At 37.3% G+C, this 7,816-nt stretch overlaps 1 pseudogene; it reads left to right on the top strand.

Moving 5' to 3' along the window:
• LOC148554110 (uncharacterized) lies at positions 1-1,184 on the top strand (annotated as a pseudogene).
• Positions 1,185-7,816: the final 6,632 nt, after the last annotated feature.

Below are 7,816 nucleotides of genomic sequence, written 5' to 3'. Positions count from 1 at the left end.
ATGTCCCGAGCAACCGTCGAAGAGGTTGATCATGACTTCCGCGGTGGACATAGCTGGGATGAAGTCAACTTGAACATCTCAGCCCTGCCAACGGACCTGATTTTGCAGATATTTCTTTGTTCCAATGGAAAAACCATAGGAAGAGGGAGGTGTATGTCGCGTGATTGGTACAATAGATTGAACCGGGCGGATAATATGGTGACTCATTTCAAATCGGAGGGGGGAAGGCGGCGGTTCTTCATCTGGACAACCCCCTGAAAGAGGCTGACTGTGGGTGACTTTGTATGTTCGTCTTTGAAACTCGTGTTGCCGTTCCGGTTGCTTCTCCTCTTGCCTGGACGTGGTTTTCCATGGTGGGTATAGACACCGGCAAGGTATGTGCAACATACTCAATAGATGGTCGTTCGAGTTTATTGATCACTTGGGACCCATTCGGTTCCTGGAGGTCTGTTATTCCTGATCCAGGGTCTGACGGTTACCACTTCAACCACCACGATGAATGGTCTGCTTGTACCTTTCTCAGCATGGTGGGTTGTGATGATTATAAGATTCTCAGCCTCACGAAGCGTCACCTGGCAACTGCTGGATACGACATGCAGATGTATCTTTTGAGTGCGGGTCAGTGGAGTCCCACTGCGGGGACCCCGCCAATGATTGATAGACTGAGCAGTGGGTATGTCGTGGCCAACAGCTGTGTTTTTTGGGTCAATAGTGAAGGTAGATTTAGTGAGAAACTAGTCTCTGTGGTTCGGTACGCAACGATGGAGTAGGCGTGGGATGAGATAGAAATAGGCGCAGGCGCATGTGTGGATCATCCTACGTTGATTGGCCACCATGATTATGTGGATTTTGTTACCTATGAGCGGTCCCCTTTAAGGTTCGGAGTACATGTGATGACCATCAACCTTGGACAAGTTGGCAGAATGGCATGGGGTCGGTATCTCTTTATTGGCGATCCTAACCTGACCGATACACCATGTGTTAAGTTTGGTCGCGACCTTCTCAGGATCAGCCATGTTATCCGTGATTTCGACGGGCTTGAGTCGTCGCTTGATGCGGTCGCATCGGAGGCCCAGTTACACTCTGTTGGTTTGACTGACTGAGTTGTCAAGTTCGTTGGACGCGTGAGATGGCCTGGAGTTGTTTCGATCAAGGGGTGCATGGGGTTTTATCTAGAAGTCTGAGGATTGCTGAATAACGTGTTGTTGTTTCTGGTTGTGTTTTGCGCTTTACTTTGTTAAGATTTCTGTACGCACTATCTAAACAACTTAGTGATTTTCCATTTGTAATATTTAATTGTGGCCCCCGATTTGATTGCATCCTGTCCCCGGGGGCCGATGAGTTCGCTATGATTCTGATCTCCAACTCCATGTCTTTTGATCTATGAATGTTTAATGTTTTATTTATATTTTATAAATGCCATTGTATATTACATCGTTATTAGTTAATGTATTGTGTAGTGTATATTAGTGAGGCCGGATCTGGATTTCGTGGTAATGCAAAATGGCTGGTTTGGCCAGGCATCTTGTGTTGCGGTTACCGTTTTCCTCTCTTCGCAACTTATCATATTTTAGTCGCAGCCGGGCAATGTTGCTTTGGGCTATCCTTTTGTTTTGGCCATTTCAATACAAAGAATTAATTGAATCATCATTTTATTTTCAAACATTGCCGGCCTTTTCTCCTGACATGGGCCCAATCTGTTCTCTTTGTAACTGTAGATTGGGTGAGCATTGGCCCACTGTTATGTTGTGACCCTATCCTCCTGCATCCACCCTGCATTCCCCTTCAAACCCTTGAAGCAGCCGTCACTCACTCCACTCAGACAGGCACAACAAGGTGTGTCTATGATCGTTTCGCCGATCCTTCTTTTAGCCGTTCTTGTGGATTTTTCTCCTCACCATCGCCGACACATTTTCTTTTTCATATTACCTCAGTAATTCCTTATTCATCTATGCTTTTGTTTTTTACTTTTTGGTTGTTTATCACAATGATTTCACAAATAAAACCTCCCCACATGGTTATCATGCTATGATCACTTTGTGTTGTGCCATAATATGCGTCCGCCAACCTCATGCATGTAAAATTGGTTTGCATCAACTTTTCCAGGATGATCCCATTCGTTGAATCTGAGTAATTTCTTTGACCTCAGGTGTCCACACCCTTGACTTTTGCGCTACTGTGGTCTGCTGCAGCTCTGGCTTTTGTGCGGCAAGGTACATTTCAGGAATTTTGAGGATATACGGTTTGATGGCAGTGTTTTGGTTGACTTTGGACTCCTCCCTGCGCAGGTAATTTGTCATTTGTTCTTTTTGGTTATAATAGTAATAGTAATAGCTAGTAATAATACCTTCAAATAATAGTCATCCTCAATCTTGCCATATATTTGTTGTTAATACTATTTATATCCAGAATACATTCTATTGTATTCTCGATCTATTCCCTGCTAATCTGATTTTGAGTGACTAACTTTCGCTATTAAGGATTACTGATGATCTTTACATTGGTAAACAAGCTTTTAAATTTTATCAAGCCATGCCTTTTAATATGCTGCTATCCCCCCCCAATCTAACCTTGGCTATCTAACTTTTGCTATTCAAGTGTAGTGATTATCTTTACTCTGATAAACAACCGATTAGATGCAATCAAGAAACGCCTTTAATAGTGCGCCCCTAATTTTTGTTTGCCAAATTAATTCTTGTGGTATCTAGTGCCATGCCTATCTGTTAGACCAGCATTTATATTGCACATACATATACGCTTTTGAAATCTTCCGCCGTGTTGTGCCAGTTTCCTTTTTGCCTGGTACTCATGTATCCCTCCATCTACCGTGTATCCCCCGGACTTGCCGATTCAGATTTTCTTACCCTCTATTTCATGATTGTTGGTGGATCAATGCAATTAATTTTTTTACCTGTTTTCCATTCTTTCTCATTCGTCCTGTTCAACCCATTTGAGTCTCTGCTGACAAGACATTTTCCTACCTGGAGTAATTGAACTTCAAATTCTATCCTTGCTTCAACATTTACTGTCAATTTCATTTAATGGTACTCTATCTTGTTTCAGTCATACTTAACTCTGGAGTAATTAAACTAAGTCATTATCACCGCTATTATTAGACTTCACCCTACTTGTTTGCTGACTGATCTCATCCAATGAGTTGCATTTATTGAATACCTGTCTATTATTCATTTTCATCGGTCTTTCTTCGAGAGGCGAGAACTTTTTATTATTCAATTTTTTTTCACTTTCGTTCAGGACCGCGTATAAGGTGCATCGTATAGTCTCCGTAATTAATTCTGAACCACCTAGATGAATTCTATTTTGCTTTTCTTATAAATTTGACCTCTCTTTTTTGGGTTATATCATTTTCATTATACTATATATTATATATATTACATTCTCGTCATTACCATGGTTATTAATCGTTGTATTACATGATAAATATTCGAACTGGGTTATCTACTAAGCCGTCTGATCATCACATAAGCTGATATTCTGTGTATTCTGCTTTACGGGGCCCAAATTTTATTAATGACCATCGCTTGGTTTCTTGGATCCTTGAACAGCATCTGCTTAATTTTTTTGCTTGGTCACTAGGTCAAATTCTAAATAACTTTGCATTGTCATTTTAGTCGGTTAATAGGTCATACTATCAATTACTTCAGTTTTTAATTTAAGTTACACAATACACAATTGATAATAATACAAATAATCAGAGTGTTCACATTTCTATTAGTCGCGTCACTTGGGAAGTATTTTTGTTATTACATGTTCAATATTTATTCATGTCAATCCTTTAGACTATCTAATTCAGTGTCTTCTTTGGTATTCGGGCCAGGGTGGCCCAGATAATATACCTGACCATGGCTTCGGTTCCTGTATGCTATAACAATAACAATAACTATGACACCATCTGCTCAATTGGTTTCTTCAGTGGTTAGATAATATAATTGTCATTATTATTGTATTATTCAATTATTGTTTTAAAATCTTTAATTTTATCTCTCACTTTTTGACAATTACAAAACATTAGTTATTTTTATTAATATTATAACATTGATATCTTTACAGGTACCGCTTACTTTTTATTGTAAATATGTCAATTTAGGCTATCTAAACCAATATCTTCTTTGGTATCCGGGACAGGGTGGCCCAAATAATATACCTCACTATGGCCTCGGTTCCCTGTATGCTATAACAATAAAAATAACAATAACTATGAGCCCATTTTCTCAATTGTTTTCTTTAGTAGTTAGATAATATAATTGTTATTATTATTGTATTCTTCATTTATTGTTTTTTATTTTTTATTTTATCTCTCACTCTTTGATGAATTACAACAACAATTATTATCATTATTAATAATATAACATTAATATCTTTATAGGCACTGCTTACTCTTTATTATAAATAAATATAAATCTAAATCTGTGAATAGGTCATTCATAACCACACCCATACCCATAAGCATCACACACACAGACACACACACACACACACATATAAAATCTCGATCTACCCTACATCAGTAACTCAACGCACCACATTCCACACCTTCCCCCACCATTCCCCACCATTTCGCTGTTTCCCCGGACTTTGGTTTTTTATTAGCCATGCGGTCGCTATCTGTAATATTTCAAAAGTTTATTTACGGCCTGGTGGACCATGGGTGAGTGATCAAGATGTATCTTGCTTTTTATTTATGTTCAGACACACATACCTATATGTTCTTTTTGTAGCGTTTTCTGTTGACACACGAACCCAATATGGGAGGTTCTTTTTGTGAAGTATATGCCTTTGGCCATCTACTGACTCAAGCGAAAATGGTGATCCCAACCCTGATTTTTATAGACTTCTCTTCCTTACATTGGATCCCGTGGTCGTACGTCTTCTTCTGCCTCAAAACCATCACTTATTCATATATTCTAATTCTAATATGAAAATAGTCATCTGAAGCCTCATCTTTTATGGCATGCACACCTCCATCCTTTTTTCCTTTTGGCTTAATGGCCGCATGTCATATTTTTCCCAGTTCTTTTAATTCATGTCATACATTTATATTCAAATTTATCTATGTATATAGCACGTTATATACAGGATATATATTGTGTCCATATACATAACTGAAAAGTTTTGGATAATAGAAATATATTTATTTATATATTTATATATTTAAATATGGAGATACTGCCAGAAACCGAAAAGGTCTTCATGCACGTACGTATACTTAGCTATTTTGATTTTCTTATTATGCCAAGGTTTGTGTTTGACATCTACAAATACGTGTATATATATATATATATATATATAAAGTTTTTTTAAGTTTGTCTCTGCTCTCTCTATATGTTTTTCAGAGACGAGTTCCAGTCTCCGGTCCATTTTATCGCGCTTTTCATTATGAACTCGGTGATTTCATGATGTTTAAGGACAACCATGGGAATGAGTTTCACGTCATGTTAGACAAGGTTGGTAACAATGCTTTTTTTTCGAGGGATTTCGTTCCATGGTTGCCGCGTACAACATAAGGCATGGGGCTTGGTTGCGCGCCTACTATGAAGGTGATGGCACTCTATGCATCTCTATAAGGAACCTTGACGGATTCCGCATTGTGTATCCAAGACCACATTCTCGAAGCAACTTCACTGCTCCTACACTCAGTAGTGTTAATCCTCACCGTACAGGCGTTCTTTCTCGTGATGTCTTCCACACCGGCGACGTTATACCTCCATTTTCCATAGAATACACTCCTCCCACCTCTCCTGTTCGTAGCAACGCCTTCGGCAGTCCACAAAACTCAACCAACAGCCTGGGTTGTCCTGTCTATTTTGCCTCGACTACTTCACAAGCGAGTCTGGTGGGCCAGGTTGACCTCGATTTGCAGAGGCGATCTCTTAGTCTGCCCGTTGCATGAGGTAACGACCAAAGTTTTTAATATTAACGAATGGTGTTGTGGTTTTCTCTCTCCCACAAATGTTTTTTTTTTACTAATGGGTGCAATGGGTAGCTAAGCATTAGAAGTTTCTGATGATGTTTTTAGCTGCAGATACTGTCAGCTTCTCTGAGTGGATTCGTCGTTAGATTTGTTTTCGATATTGTCTTGCTACCAAGGATCCTCCTACTCATGCCTAATCCAAGTTTCATGTTTAAATTCAACTCTTCGCTGTTTCTTCATTTGTGCTTTGTCATGTCGTGGATCGTGTTTTGTTTCTTTTCTTTTGTTAATTTATCCCTAGACTTGTGGTCCAGTGCATTTTAAAGCTTTGTAGTTTGAGTCAGGCTTATGGATAACTATGCTGTGTGTTTTATAATTTCTTATTATATTATATATATATATATATATATATATATATATATATATATATATATATATCTTATGTATCTAATATATATTATATTATTTATAATTATCATACAGTGTACTATATAAATTAGTATCGTATTAGTTTCATGCGCCCCAACTTTGCCTCGACCATCTCGATGATGATAATCATAAATTTATATGCGTGGATAAGAATATTAATATACATCATTGTAGAAATATATTTAATCATGCGAATAATGTGCGCTCCTGATTTCATCATATATTCAGCTTACGTCGCTTGAGGATACATTGATTGATATTCATTGATAATTGATATTGATATTGATAATTGATAAATGATAATTTATAATTTATAACTTAGATTACAACGAGGCTAATAAATAAAAAAAATCAACATACCTACATTCTATACTATTCTATTATTATTATATTATAATATCATAATATATATCATATTCTTTATTCTTTATAATTATTATATACTTTTTTATAATATACTATTCTAATATATACTATTCTTTATTTTCTATATACTACATATACGTATACATATATATATATATATATATATATATATATATATATATACTTTATTCCTAAATAACTATCACTACAAGATTAATATTGATTTGATGGAGTATTTTAGTGGAGGTTTTTAAAAACCTCCAAAATACATTTTATTTATGGCACTTTAAAAAACCTCCACTCATAATTAATTAAAATTCAAAATAAAAAAAAACGTCGTTTTCTCTTTTTTCTCAAAATGAAAGGTGCAGAGTCAGCTGAGAGAGAATGAAACCCTAAGTTTTCCACGCCATTTTTGCCGCCGTTCTCGCTGCAGTTTTCGGTGCCGGTGCCGTTACCACTGCCGTGCCCGTTGCAACAGAGAGCTTCTGGATCGAGCCACCCCTTCTATCAACGCGTTTTCGGATCTATTCTCTCTGTCTGTCGTTGCTGCCACTTTGCCATCGCAGTTTCTACCGCCGTTGCTGCCACAGGTTCTGCCGTCGATGCCACCGTAGTTGCCGTGGTACAATGCATTTCCAGATCTATTCACTCCCAAGCTTCTTCTTCAACGCCGCTTTCTCTCACTCCAATTTCTCCTTTGAATTGACGTCGGTACTTCTTTTTCTTCTTCTTCTCTTTTAATTTGCTGATATTTCTTCTTTGTTAACAATAAATTTCTTCTCTGTCTTGTCTCCTCAGTTCTGTTGCAACTTTCTTACTGTATCCCCTCTTGTTCTGTATTTTTTTTTATTGTTTTTCATTTGTGTTGATAAGGAGTCTTGGAAACAAGGCAAGGAAGACATGATAATTGTTCATTGAAGCTGTTTTGTTTCATGACAATAGTTAATGGATTTTTTTGTGTTAGGAGTGATTATTAGTGTTGTTGACTTCTATAGATTAATAATGGTGATGTTGACATGTGTGTTGTCTTTTAAATTATGCAAATTCAGTGTTGTTACTAGTTGAGGCTAGATTATTCTTTACAAT

The sequence above is a fragment of the Arachis ipaensis genome, chromosome B7, assembly GCF_059453495.1.
Source record: "Arachis ipaensis isolate K30076 ecotype BB chromosome B7, ASM5945349v1, whole genome shotgun sequence".
NCBI classification, from domain to species: Eukaryota; Viridiplantae; Streptophyta; class Magnoliopsida; order Fabales; family Fabaceae; genus Arachis; species Arachis ipaensis.
Note: the sequence above shows the minus strand (reverse complement) of the source record. Positions and strands in the feature narration are given on the sequence as shown.